Raw genomic sequence first — 16,128 nt, 5'->3', positions numbered from 1 at the left:
TCTTCAGGACCCACAGAAATAGAGTGGGTTCTTTATGAACATACACATACAAGATAAAGATACACAGGTTCTTTAGGACAGAAAATAACATCTTCAAAACAAACACAAAGTACTTCACAAATACGCAACTTAAGTCAGACTACAAGTTCTTCACAGACACACAACATCTCCAGAACACTCTGACACGCAGCAGGTTATTCACTCATAAACACACAGGTGGTTCTTCACAAAGACACAAGTAGGTTATTCATAGACACATTATTCTTCACTTAGACAAGATTGAAAAAAGAGGAAGTGGAGGGATCTAGTACAAACAGCTGATTCTTAAGTAGTTTAGCCTAGGAAGAAAGAGGAAAGCTAAAGGGGATGGTAGGATCAAGTGAAGGTTTTAAGGATGGGAGATACATACATTTGTAAGCATTAAGGAAAGATCCAGTACATAGGGAGAAGTTGAAGCTAAAAGAGAAAGTGGAGGTAATGATAGGGACAATTCGCTGAAAAAGATGGGAGGGGAAGGAATCAAGAAGTGTTGGTAAGAAGGGACACCCCTTCATCAAAGATTTCATCCTGAGTGAAAGAGTATCTAGTAAGGGAAGATTTCTGAGTAATATAAGATGAGGAAGAAAAGAAAAGATGGAGCTGTCAGCAGACAGCCTCAGTTTTTTCAGTGAAGTATGAGGAGTGCCATGGGAAGCTTGAGGATCAAGCAGCATAAGATTTGGAAGAGCTGCAGAAACACATGGCAGATTCTTCAGAACACACACACACACACACACACACACACACACACACACACACACACCGGTTTATTCACAACATAATCTTCAGGACGCGTTCCCTGGTATTCTTCATATACCAACACAATGAGAGTTCTTCAGAACACATTCGCATTAATAGAATCCACACAAACAGACACAAATTCAAATACACTGCAGGGTCTTTGTAAACAAAGATACAGAGTAGGTGTTTCAGAACATATACACACAGAGACAGACACATTGGTCATTCTTCACAAGCAGACACCCAGAAGGTTTCTCAGAACACAAATACTTGGTGCAGGTTCTTCAGATATGTGTTTCAGACATATATTCATATATGCATATTCAGATATATGTACATGTTCTTCAGAACACTCACACATTGCAAGTTCTTCACACACAGACACACACAAGATTCTTCAAAAAACACTGACACAATAAATTTTTCACAATACACATTCACACTGTAGGTCCTTCTAACAAAGACATGGTATGAGTTCTTCAGAACACAGCCCAATGTGGGTCCTTCACAAATGTAAGCAAACAGTAGGTTCTTCAGAACACAAAAACAGAGCTCAGGTTCTCACACACACACACAAATACACACACACTGCAATGAAGATTCTTTGCAAACACAGATACACTGCAGTTCTTGAGAACACAAAGACCCTGTGCAGGTTCCTAACACAGACAGAACAGATTCTTCATGGACACACTCAGGGCAGTTCACATACAGATATACACTGTAGGTTCAGCCCACAGATAGACACACCGTAGATTCTTCACATAGACAGACACTGTAGATATCCACAGGCAAGCACAAAAAGCAACACACTGACGAATTCCTCACAGATACATACACAGAGAAATGGCAGTTTCTGCAGACATGCAGTGACACCCCTATGGGTTCTTTACAGACAGCCCACAGAAGACACGCTGCAGGTTCTTCACAGACAAGGACACATTGTGGGCTCTTGAGTTCTTTACAGTAGCAAGGTCACACACTACAAGATCTTCTCACACACCCAGGAACACACATACCCGGACACAAGGAGGGTTCTTCAAACAGACACACCTAAAGGGTTCTACATATAGACAAATGCACAACGGCTGCTTTAGAAGACAAGTTCTTCACACATTCAAACATACAAGATGGGCTCTTCAGAACATAGGTACACAACAGATTTTTTACAACACAAATACACTGTGAGTTCTTCACAGACACAACAACAGGCATAGATACATTGTGAGGTTTCCCCATATACACACAGACGTATATCAGGTTCTTCCCAGACACAGATACACATACATACACACGCATGCACATGCACGCGCACGCGCGCGCACACACACACACACACACACACACCCTCTGCAGGTTCTTCACACACAGAAGCACACAACACACTGTGTATTCTTCATAACAAACACACATACAGACACACACACAGAGCTAGACACACTATGGATTCTTCACAAATACATACACACATTCATTATGGGCTTCTTCACAAACTGGGAGTTCTTCAAATACACACACACACACACAGATCTTCATTCATGGATAAGACTTTGTGGGTGTTTCATACAGACACATATATTGTGGGTCTCATACAAAGACACTCAGCTTCTGCAGGTTCTTCACACATACACACGCTCACACACATAGCACACTAGGGGCAGGATCTTCACAAAGGGGAGACACTGCAGGTGGATTCTTGGCATAGTTTTCTCCACTTACACGCTACCACAGGCTCTCTTTCAACCACACAGATGGGTCTGCACACACAAAACTGTGAATTCCTCACTCACATAAAACAGCTACTCTGAGCTTTTCAGACACACCTAAAAGGTCCTTCACATGGAGAAAGACACACAATGCCTGCTTTAGAAGGCAAGTTCTTCACACATTCACATACAAGGTGGATTCTTCAGAAACCGACGTGCAACATATTTTTCATAACACATTCACTGTAAAAGTTCTTCACACAGATACACAAACACGCACAGACACAATCACACTCTGGGGCTTTTCACACAGATGCATCTGTGAAGTTTCTCCATATACACAGACACACACATCAGGTTCTTTACACACATGCACACAGCTTCAGAACACAGACATATTACAGGTTCTTCACACACAGGGGCACACAACACTGTATTCTTCACACAAACACACATACTGACACATACATAGACACACACTCAGACATTCTATGGATTCTTCACACACGCACAGTGGGGTTCTTCACAAACTGGGAGCTCTTTAAATACACACACACACACACAGTTCTTCACTTACAGATAAGACACTTTGTGAGTGTTTTGTACAGACACATACATTGTGGGTCTCACATGCAAAGACACTCAGCCACTACAGGTTCTTCACACATACACACAGCATTACTAGGGGCAGGCTCTTCACACAGGGGAGACACAATGCAGGTGCTTCATACACCTAGAGGATTCTCCACTTACACACTACCACAGGCTCTCTCTCAATCACACAGACCGGCAAACACACAACTGTGAATTTCTCACTCACATAAAACAGATACTCTGAGCTCTTCAAACAGGCACACCCAAAGGGTTCTTCACCCAGAGAAAGATACACAAAGCCTGCTTCAGAAGACGGGCTCTTTACACATTCACACATACAAGGTGGGTTCTTCAGAAACAGGCATGCCACAAATTTTTCATAACACATTCACCGCACGTTCTTCACACTGACACACAAACAGGCACAGAAATGCGTCACACTGAGGGGCTTTTCACATAGACGCATTGTTAAGTTTCTCCATGTATGCAGACACACACATCAGGTTCTCACACACGTCTCTCTCTGCAGGTTCTTCACAAACAGATGCGCACAGCTTCAGAACACAAAGACATTACATGTGCTTCTCACAGGGGCGCACAACGCAGTGCTCTTCATACAAACACATACTGATACGTACACAGACACTCTATGGATTCTTCACAAATACATAGACACAGTTTTTCACTCACAGACAAGACACTGTGGGTGGGTCTCACAGACACAGCCACTCAGACACACACGCGGCACACGATGGGCAGGCTCTTCACACAGAGAAGACACATGGCAGGCGCTTCACACACCCCGCGGATTCTTCGCAGCTTTCTTCACTTAGGCATAGGCACAATCACAGGATGTCTCTCAACAACACGCACTCACAAGCACAGAAGCGCGCGCACGCACACACACAAACACACATATACACGCACGCACGCACACAGAAGGAACCTCCCCGCAGGTCCCCCAGTGGCTTCGCAGAGGATAATCCCGCCCCTTGTCCCGCCCCTGACAGAGGAGGTAATAGCCCTGTTTACAGGCCCAGCCCCCGGCCCCTCCTGGATCCGCCCAGCTTGGGTTCGGCAGCTGGGAATGGGCCTGGTTACTAAATACCTGGAACTGGGTCCCGGGCTTGGCCTGACCTCGGATAAGTAGCTGGTTCAGGGCCAAGGAATCAATGATGGCGTTGATACTGCGCACGCATCTTCAGGCCCGGCTCGGGAGTGCGCCTGCGCCCAGGCAGCCTCAGAACTACAACTCCCAGAATGACGCGCAGCACGCCTCTTCTGCTTTCCAAAGATTCCTGTGACTGGTCACCCAAAGGTGCAGCGCGTTCGCAAGCTGCGCCAAGTTCGATTCCTCCCCAGCACCGGCAAGACTAACCCTATCTCTTTGTCCAGAGCTTGGCTATGACAAGAGCTAAGCTGTCAGTAGAAAAAGGAAGGAGACTCTGGCTGTTCTCTACTATCACCCAACCACACTCTCACGCTCCCTTCCCGTTGGGTGAACTGCCACTCAATTTGACTTCCGTCCATCCAAGCTCCGGTCAAATACCGCCTCTTCCTGGAAACCCTTCAATTGCCTTTTTTGCACTGATCAAGGCGCTAGTACGAAGCTCGTTCCTGCATGTGCCTGCTTCCCCTTAGAACATAAATTCCTTGAGGGCAGGAACTGGTTTCTTTGTACCCTTAGCACTTTGCAGAATCGCTTAATAAATATTTGCGGAATTGAATTGAATGACTCATTTGGACTTTCAAAATACTTGACAAGGTTTCCGTGTCAGAGATTAGTTTTAAAAAATATATGAAGTCACCAATTCGGGGGGACAGAATATGCTAGAGTGGAGAGGGAACTGGTTTAAAGACAGAGAGGAAAAAGTTAAAATACTGAGACCACTTTGAATGGAAAAGTGTTAATGCTGCGGTACCCAGGGCTAGGATGTGACATTTAACATGGTTATAAAAGACCAGAAAGTGGAATACACAATAAAATGTTCAAGCCTGTAGCAGTCACTGAGCTCTTCTAGGCACAGAGATGCCAACTCCATGGGGCATAAACTGCAGGAGAATCTTTGGAAATTCTGTGAGTAGACAAAGAAGTGGCAGGTGAAATTCATTGTGCGTAAATACAAGATAATTCAACCAGAGGAAAATAATTACAACTCTACCGATAGGATGATGTGTACCTGGCTCTGATACGAATCAGGAAAGAACCAAACTATTTGCAGATTGCTCTCTGAAGTCCTGTGCCCAATATGTTACCACAAATCCCTGGGCATTTGGAGTTGGAAGAAAAAAAGGAAGCAAAACAGAAAACTTCTCTACCTTTGCAAAAATCCATGGTTCATCTACACCCGGGTAACAAAGTGCAGTTCTGATCAACATATATCATGACTCACATGTCAGAGCTGGAAAAGTCTCAGAAAATGGGAACTACAGTGATCGAGAGGATGAGAATGCAGCTGTATAAATTGATAAACAAATGATTAGACCCCTTCACCTGGAAAGACACAGGGCAGAGAAGGAGTCATACTAAAATCTAATAACTAACATCTACAAAATTACTAAAGGTGTAATAGATTGAATATGAACTTGTTCACTAAGGCTTAATGAACTTAGCTAGCTGACACAGACTGCCAGGCCTGAAGTCAGGAAGATCTACTTTGAAATCTGACCTCAGACACTTACCCTGTATGACTTTGGGAAAGTCACTTAACTTCTGTTCGCCTCAGTTTCTTCATCTGTAAAAAGGAGATAACAAAAGTGCCTAGCACAGAATAAGCATTAAATAAATGTTAGCTATCATTAATATTATTAGTTATTATTACTTTGGAGATGAAAAGAATTTTTGGACAAAAAGTACTAATTTATATAGCACCTATTGTCCTTAGAGTGCGAAAATATCTGTATGTTCAAGAATAGCTTGGATAAATATATGCCTGATAGATCCATAATAGGTCAGTTTTAAAAACTAGATTAGAGCCCTTTTTCAATCTGACATTAAGGACATCCTGTGCTGTCCCTACATCAGATTTTACCCCATATTCCAATTCTCACATTCTTATCAAAGCCATCCCTTAACAGACCCTTTGAGGCTGCAAGAGAAAAAAAATCTACCCTTAATAACTTCAATCTTCAGGCTTACTAAAACCTGATTTAATTTTGGCAGAAGAAACACGGTACATGAACGTCCCTATGTCTATATACAGGTGGCTATTCCTGACATGCATACAATTATTTCATGTTTTAAAATGACCTTTGTTTGCTGTTCTACTGTTTCAGGGGAGTTTGGATTATAACCAAAAAGAGGCCAAAATATTTAACACTGTTATTAGAGAAACTATCATAGCCAAGGACAGCAGTACAGCAGATAGCAACTAGCTCTGGTCATCACTAAAGCATAGAAGAACAACTAAGCTACCACAGCTGTGCTGCATTGCATCACCATGTGCAGCATCCCCCAATTGACATTACAGAGGACATTTAAGGTGAAGGAAGGCCTGGTTTTGGTTGCAATTATCAGGACGAGTAGCTTTGGTGCCTTTAAGCATTTTGGATGATTTGCAGAAAAAGATTCAAAGCAGATAAACCTTGTGAATGATAACATTTAGAGAGTACTTTAAGGTTTGCAAAGTGCTTTATAAACAGCATCTCATTTGACCCTCATGACAACTTTGTGAGGTAGGTACTATTACTATTCCCACTTTACAGATGGGAAAATTGAGGCTGAAAAAAAAGGTTAAGTGACTTGCTCAGGGTAATACAGCTAGTAAGCATCTGAGGAAGGATTATGAACTCAGGTCTTCCTGACTCAAAAGCCAGAACTATATTCACTATGCCACGTGCTACATTCCCCATCCCCAAAAGATGTTTTCTTTTATCTTCTCCCTAGTACACTAACTAAAAAAGAGGCATTGGGGGTGAATTTGTGTATATGCATATCCCTTCCCCTACATACCTGGTGTCTGTTAATTAGTAGCAGAGCCAGGACAAGAACTCAAGGTTCCTAAATCATAAATAATACATTGCTCTTAAAAAAGAGAGAGAGGGAAGACAATAAGAGAGACATGGACAGAGATCCCTACCTTCACCAGCCCCACGAGGCTATTCATCTGATTAAAAAAAAAGATATGTTTTAAAATACTAACAAAATCAATTTTAAAAAGCTAATTTGATCACAAAGAAGCCAAATTTCACACACACACACACACACACACACACACACACACACACACACACGATGAATCCACAATGGGTAGAGAGGAAACAGAGAGAATAAGAAAAAAAAGCTATTATACAAAAGTTGTGACAGCAAGATGACAATTTAAAGGAAGTTGATGAGTATCTACAAAAATATAAAATACCTAAGTTAACCATAAAAGAAACAGAGATCTTAACCTAATCTCAGGAAGAGAAATCAAGCAAACTACCAAAGGAAAAAATAGTTCAGATGAACTTATAGGTGAATTCTATCACATGTTTTAAAAACTATTAATACTTACACTATACTAATTGTTCTCAGGAGAAAGAATGGATTCTACCAAATTTCCTTTTATGAGACAAATAAGAGTCTATATCCAAACTACAAAAGGATAAAACAGAGAAAGAATTGTAGAGCAATCTCACTAATTAATGTAAAATTTAAATTTTTTACAAGAACAGTAAGATAAAAACTCATTACAATAAACATTAATTCATGCTACATATATAAAGATGGTTCAAAATTAAGAAAACAATTAATATACTCAAAAGGATCTGTGGCCATATTGATACATGATAGAGTGCAATCCATACATGACTGCCCATCCTATGCAACTCTTGTCTACATTCTCCCAAAAGTTTACCATTGGTCATTGGACAAGGGTTTCACACCTAGAATACCAGTAGCCAAACTGGAAATTTGTTGATGGTTTGAAAGATGTGAGATTCTTAGCACCATCTGTCCTTTTCCCATTACTGTACTACTGTCACTGCAAGAAAAAAAGGGAAATGCACAAAAGAGAGGGCCATTTAAAATTTTTGTTTCATGGGTTACCATGGCCAAAAATAATTTCATCACAAGGTGTCCAACCTACTAGTAATGTACCTCTTCATAAATAGCTAGGTTGACCCTTGGAAAATAGACTCAGTCTATTACTGAGTCTATCCAGCATGGTAGAGCTTGCCAGACATTGCCCTCTACTGGCATAGCTTTCAGGAACCCAGGGTTGACTCCACTATACAATTCATGTCATAATCTGAGTAGGACTTTGTGGGTGTAGCATAGATAATTTATATAAATAACAAAGCAACTAATTACATGATTACATCAACAGATACAGAAAAGGTCTGTAACAAGATACAATACTTATTTATTGGTTATGTTAAAAAAAACAAGTAGAAAGCATGGACGTGGAAGGGCCCTTCTAAGTATTATATATGTATGGATATGCTGCATATACACACAATATTTGTATGTCTATACACATATATAATTATATAAAATTATATTAAGAAGTGATTTAAAAGCTTAATAGAATCTATAGTAAAGCAAGCATTCCCCTTTCTCCATTGTTACTCACAGATCCATTTGAGTACCTGTGCTAATTTCCCCCCCAATTTTGATCATTTTTATAGGGCTGGTATAAAATCAATACAGTTATCCCTTCCACATCGTGGGGGTTAGGGGCCCAGTGCCCCTGCCCACAATCTGGAAAATCCATGTAAAAATTTTTGGCCCTTCCTTTACGTCAGACAAGAAGTCTGAATTTTTTTCTTTTTCTTTTATGGGGTGTTTACCATACCTTATTGTAAAATGTGGGTATATTCATTGTATTAAAAGAGAAAATACATTGATATTCTATAATATTTGTATTATACATATATTTTATGCATTTCTGAATTTCTAAACTTTTTCTGTGATCTACTGGCCTTTACATGTCTTCTGCGGCTTCTGTAAAACTCCCCAAAAGGTCCCATTTAATTTCTCATGCCAACCCATGATATATTGAAACCATGATGGGGAAAGTCATGATGTGGAAGGGATAACAGCAATAATAATTTTTAAAATTGATTACTGTAGTCTTTTTGTTAAAATTGATTTCTAAATTTTGCATTAATTAGTAAGATTGCTCTACTATTCATTATTACTGACATAGAGTTAGCAGGGTGGCATGGAAAAGGCAATGGATTTAGAGTGAGAGAATTCAAGTTTAGAGAATTTAAGCTTAAATTCTGGTTCTGCATCTGCGGTGTCATAGTGTAAGTCAATTAACTTCTCTGGACCTCCGTTTCCCCACTTGTAAAATTAAGGAATTCAACCAGATGACCTCTAAGTTCTCTTCTGTTTATATAGCTATGATTCCAGATAGCAACAAGACAGGAGAGAGAAATTAAAAGAAAAAATATTAGGAAAGAGGATGCAATTTTTTTTTCTTATTTAAGGTAATATGGTGATTTACTTGGAAAACCCTGATAATCAGTGGGAAAAAAACAAATCAAAATGTTTAACAATGCAGCAAAAATACATTTTTAAAAATATTGAACATTACTGTATATTACTAATACAAACCAACAAAACATGATAAATTCCATTCAAAATAACTACAAAATGCATACAATATCTGGAGTTAGCCTACCAAGACACACAGGAGACTTACTTAAATACTACAAAACTCTCTCTACAGAAATAAAGGAATACTTTAGGGGCACATCAATTATGATAAAAATGATTTTTGAATTTATATTTCAAGAGGAAATATAACTACAATAAAACCATTCCTGAAAGTATAAAACTAGCTCAGCTCCTCACTTCTGGAGCTAAAGCTGCTAAGCCAACTTGATTCCACCAGACATCAGGGTAATACTAATCATGAAAGTTCCTTAACCAACATTCTAGGTAAAACTCTAAGGATGATTCCATAATCTTCTGTCTAACTCAATCCCACCCTCTGTTCCCTTCATCTCTGATATCTAAAACTGCTTCTTCAAAACCTAATTTATCATCTTCCTTCCCTGAACACTCATCTCTTTCACAACTCCCCTCCCTTCCCAGTCCCGATTTCTTCTGCCTACCCCTTTCTGCCTTTTGGAACATTCCACTCCCTTATTGCCAATGAACCCCTTTTGACCATCTGCCTCTTCCTCTGACACTCCTCATTCCTGGTTATAACCCAATCCTGGGTTTCTTTTGGCTACACTATCCTTCACTCCCTTCTCTAGTTCCCTACCATGAACAGAGCATTGTTGTATCAACAGAGGAAGAGCTCCCCAGTGCCATCTTACTCATCAGTAGACTGGCCTCTATTCCACTGGAGATGATGTGGTAACGTGTAAAAGACCACTGGATTTGGCATCAGAAGGCCTAAATTCATAACTGACCTCTTGATATTTGCCACACTGTGAGCCTGGGAAAAACACTTGACTTCTCTGAAGCTATTTCCTCATCCATAAATAATAGGGATGGACTTGGAAGGCTTCTAACAGTCCTTTCTAGCTCTACAATCCATTAGTGGAATGTAACTGGGTTATCCCTCCCATCTCTTGGATATAACCCTCAGGGGAAAATGTCCCTATATGACCGTATATCCTATTTATCCTGTACATAACTTGCCTTGTATAGATTAGTTTGCATGTATCGCCTCTACTAGATTGTCAGTTCCTTGAATGCAGAGACTGTCTTTTGCCTCTTTTTGTATCTCTAGGGTTAGGGTTAGCACTTAGCTAGCACTTAGCACAGTGCCTGGAATATAGTAGACACTTAATCTGGATTGACTGGTGGGGTTGCGGAAAGATAAGTATACTAAGACATTGCTGATGGAGCTGTGAAATAGTAAAACCATTTTGAAAAGCAATTTGGAATTATGCAAATAGAGACTAAAATATATATATAAAAAAAGAAAATGTCCCTTTATGGCCAATGCTGAGTGGTTCCACAAGGTTCATATGTCTAAAACTCTCCCCTGAAGTGCCTACACCCATAGATGCTTCATGGTTGGACTCTTCAGGTCCAAGTTTTGTGTAAAAAGTGGCCTTTCAGATGTTTCACTAGGCACCTGTAAAAGAGTTTGCCCACAAATATTAATGTCAAATGCCAATTGTGTTTCTTGTTAATCTAGTTTGTTCTACTGATCTGCATTTCTAATTTTTAACTGGTACCAGTTTTAGCCAGTATCATTTTGATACCTGCAACTTAATAATATAGTTTGAGGTCTGGTATTTTATGTTCTCATTATTCTAATCATATTCCTTTAGAATAGAAACCTTTTGTTCCTTCAAACAAATTTAGTTACTGTTTTGTTTAGTTCTGGGAGTTCCCTATATCAATGAATAAGTCCAAGTCTTATCCTTGTCCCTATATGTATCCTATTTCTAGTTATATAAAGCATCCCTTCAGTAATCAGATGGGTATAGCACTAAATTTGTAAATTAATTCAGGGAGCATTTAAAAAAATACATTGACATAGCTCAATATAAGCAGTAAATATCTCTCAATTATTTGTCTGCCTTTATTTCCAAAAAAACTAGTCATTTTTACATAAATTTTGCATGTGCCTTGACAGGTTAACCTCGCATTCTGTAGTTGTTTTTTTTTTTTAACTAGCATTTATCTTCCTATTTCTTCCTGGGTTTTTTGTTGTTGTTGCTGCTGCTACCACTGTATAGAAATACTAATGATTATTGCCAATTTATTTTGCATTTTGCTGAAACTTGATCTATCCATTTATCTTGCAACTGACAGACTGCAAGCATAATTTTGCAGTAATTGAATCATGTTTGTCTTTTTGCTATGGCAAGTAACTGCTATCTATGTATGCACAAAATACCTGTTGATCTTTCTCCTGAAAGTTGGGACAAAAGGGCTAGAAGTATATCACTTTATTCTCCCAGTTACCAGGGAGAATGAAATATTTCTTGAAAAAAAATGGAACAATGAATTCAGGGTAAAAGGATCTGAAGAGGCAGAAGGGAATCCTGGTTTAGGACTGAAGCAACAGTAGCACAAAAAGCAAAGGGAAGAATCACTGGACACTTGTAACCAAGCATGGTGTTGTGGATAGCCTACCTTAGAATTTGGAGACTTATATCAGCAGTTATGAGTTGTCATGTAGATAGGTCAAGGATAGACATTGACAACCGTGGCAAGTAAAGAAGTGATCAGTGAATCTTTAACTGCAATGATTGATGGCACATTTGTTCTCATAAATTATCTTGAAGCCACCACTGTTTCCCATTCCCTGTTTGTGTCCATTTGCATGTTATGGACTAGACTGTGGTACACTTAGGTAGATATGGAACTGGCTGAATGTCCATACCCAAAGGTCCTTTAATAGTCCAACATCAGATTGGAAGGTCTGTAGTGCAGTGCCCTCTAGGGACCTGTCTTTAGACTTATACTCTTTTATATTTTCACCAAAGGCTTGGATAAGAAGGCAGACTTATAAAATCTGAAGATGACACAAAGTCAGCAGGGAGAGCTAACATACCATAGAGTCAGGATCCAAAATGGGTTTCAAATGGCTAGAACACTAGGGTGCAATAATAAGGTGCAATTTAAAAGGGAAAGTTATGGTAACAAAAACACTGGTAATGAAATGAGTGCTCATCTTTTGAGGGAAATCTGAACAAACTGTGGTATATGAAAGTAATGGAATATCATTATCCCTTAAGAAATTATGAATATGAGGGTTTCAGAAAAAAGTTGAAAAGACTTATATGAACATCAATGTAAAGTGAAGAAAACAGAAATAAAAGAAAGCAATGAGCATAAGGCCTACAGTAATAAAGGAAAATGATATTAAAATACCTCAGAATTCAAATAAGTGCAATGACCAATCTTAATTTCAAAAGACCCATGACACCTTCCTCCTCTCAGCAGAAAGATGGTTAGACTACAGGTACAGGATGGTCATATGCTGTCAAACTCTAGAGCCTGAAGACCCAAGTTCAAAGCATACTTCTAATGCTTACCAGCTCTGTGATTTTTTATCTTTTTGATATATTTATCATATCATATATTGATATTTGTCATATCCTGATAAAGAAGTTTCAAAATCTCTCAAATCTCTGAATTTATTTCTTCTTGCTAGGCTGTTGGGTTTTTCTTTATGAATTGTGCAACAGAATTATTAGGTGAATATACATGTATGTACTTACGCATATTTAAGGTTGTTATATTGCAATTCATCATTTATAAGAATTTTTAGGATAATATATTACATTAACTTTTTTAAAAAATTACTTTCCAGTTTGAATTTAATTTTGATTAATACCATTATTACCACTCGTGCTTTTCATGACTTGGCAGCAGCATGTTAAATTTTAGATTAGTCTTTCATTTCAAATCTACTGATATTTCTGAATTAAATGTTTCTCATAAGCATGTTGTTGTTGTTTAACAATATTGTGTAACTATTTTGCACTTTATTTGGGAAGTTTGGCCAATTTGTGTTCAGTTATAGTTCTTGGGTTTGTTTTAGCAAAGAGATGAGGTGTGAAGTAGTAGAGAGTGGTCTTGGGAGTGAGGAAGCCCTGGGTTTAAATCGTGCCTCTGACACTTATTAGCTCCAGCTATGTGACCATGAGCAAGCTACTTAATTCAAAAAAATTTACTTACCTCATAGTAAGCATTTAATAAATATTTATTGAATTAAGTTTCTTGCAGTTTGCTGAATTATTAAATTTAGTCATAGTAAGTACTTAACTTCTCTGAGGCTTAGATGACTCTCTAAAACTACTTTCTAAGGTACAAATAGGTTATAAGCTAGATGAAAAACACAGATCCTTGATACACTGAAGTTTTTTCTTGACCCATTCAAAAGAAAATATAAAACTTCCTAATCAGGGCAGCTAGGTGGCATAGTGAGTAGAGCATCGTCCCTGGAGTCAGGAGGACCTGAGTTCAAATACAGCCTCAGACACTCAACACATTTACTACCTGTGTGACCTTGGGTAAGTCACTTAAACCCAATTGCCCTGCCTTCCCCCCCTCAAAAAAAGCCCCTTCCTAATCTTATTTCTATTAATCCAAACTGAACAGAATTCTAAACAAAGTTGTTAGATTTACATTAGTAACTATGACAGTTACTTTAACTTGAATTTTCCTTTTATCAGACAGGAGCCTTGATTTGGGATTACCTCACTCCCCCTTTACTTTAATAGTGAGGTTTTTCCTCTGTTTATCTCACATATTCTTCTGAAACTTTCAATGACTCAATAAATATAATGTTCTAAGGGGCCTCACATTTTGTTATCACCTGTTTTCAGCTGTTTTAAAGCATGTACTTAAGGATGATCTGTTGGCTTTCTAAAGAACTGCTCAAAGACAAGCTCTATAAATTTCTTGAAGTATATTGCTTCTCAAATATCCATATACTTTCTTCATATAAAACATGCTCAATTCTCTTGGGTCAATAAACATTGGATTCATTGCTTATGCACCTTAAATTTGTAATTGTTGGCTTCCACTTTCTTCATTGTTAGCTTTTTCTTCCTGAAAAGTCTGCTCTGATGCACAATGTGTGTATATGTATGTATGTATATGTGTGTGTATATATCTATGTATATATGTGTGTGTGTATGTATGTATATATATATACACACACATATATATACATATACATATATATATGCAACAGCATGAAGGCCAGTTTAACTAGACCACAGAGCATGTGAAGGGTAGTAGTATATAATAAGGATAGAAAGGTAGGTTGGAAATGAGTTGTGAAGGACTTTAAATGTCAAGTAGAGGACTTTATATTTGTTCCTATAGATAATAGGGAACTATAGGAATTTAGTAAATATGGGACTAATATAGTTAGATTTGCACTTTAGAAATATCACTTGGTAGCTGAGTAAGGATGTACTAGAGAAGAGGGAGACTAGAGGCAGAAAGACCAATTAGAATACTGCAATAGTTCACATAAGTGTACTCTTCAAGATGGTGGCCCTGTGAGTGAAGAGGAGATAGATGCGTGAGATGTTGTGAAGGCAGAACCAAATAAGACTTGGCAACTGCTTGGATGTGTAGGGTAAGTAACAGTAAGGAGAATGACTTTAAGGTTGTGAACCTGGTTGACTAGAAGGATGATGGTGCCTTTGGCAGAAATGGGGAAGATGGGAAGAGGTGTGGATTTGGGGTGGGGTGGAAATGGGGAATAATAAATTTTGTTCTGGACATGTTGAGTTTGATATGCCTACATTATTCAGTTAACGGGAAATTTCCTGAAATGTAGTATCCAGGGTCTTTTGTTTTTCTAAGTTCTCTGAGGTATCAGCAATACTCAAATTCTGCATTATGATATAACACTCAGGTCTGTTGCTTGGATATGTTTTCCAGTAGTTTGGATAATTTCATGAGCCTGGATTTCCAATTGCTGTATTGGTGTAACTCCATTTCCCACTGAAATAAGTCTGGTGTTAGCTGCTACAGATTTTTGAGATTTTTTATTGTATTTTTTCATCTACTCTTGTTTTTTATATCTCTTAATTCTCACTTAATTTCTTACTTCCTTCAAATTCTTCTTTTATTTGATCAGGTGATTTTCTTAGTATTGCCAATTTTTACTCAACTTCTCTAAAAATGCTATTTACCTACCTCAGGATATCTCATGGAATGACTTTGCATGGTTTCTTTTCCTATCTCGATTGCTTCTGGCATTTTAGTCAGTTCACATGTGTGACAATGTTTTTAAACTGTATTAACACTCTTTTTTTCTATTTTGCTCATTTTAAATTTGGTTGCTTTCAATTTTTTTGTATGAATTTTTAGCCAATTTCCATGATGGTTCCCTTCAGTTTTCTCTGTATAACATCTTGGATCAATATCCTATGATTTCTATCTTTAAAATAAAATCATTTCTGTCCTTTTAAAGAAAACTAGAAGTTCATTGGGCTTCACTAGACATCTTACATAAGCACACTTTCCACTGAGTCTTGTATAATGTTAATTCTAAGAAAAACACGCCCAATTTATTTAAAGTAAAAAAGCTAACTTCTATTGGCAACAACTCTTATTAGGTATTCATACATCAGTAGCATTTTACCATGAAAATTAATGCCAAAATATTTAGTAGAG

General features: G+C 38.3%; 1 pseudogene; it reads right to left on the bottom strand.

The window, feature by feature from the left end:
* The window catches only part of LOC118841590, a 65,919-nt pseudogene that overhangs the window by 22,096 nt on the left and 27,695 nt on the right, over positions 1–16,128 (bottom strand).

Source organism: Trichosurus vulpecula, chromosome 3 (assembly GCF_011100635.1).
Source record: "Trichosurus vulpecula isolate mTriVul1 chromosome 3, mTriVul1.pri, whole genome shotgun sequence".
NCBI classification, from domain to species: Eukaryota; Metazoa; Chordata; class Mammalia; order Diprotodontia; family Phalangeridae; genus Trichosurus; species Trichosurus vulpecula.
The sequence above is the reverse complement of the archived record's forward strand: the minus strand, read 5'-3'. Positions and strand labels throughout refer to the sequence as shown.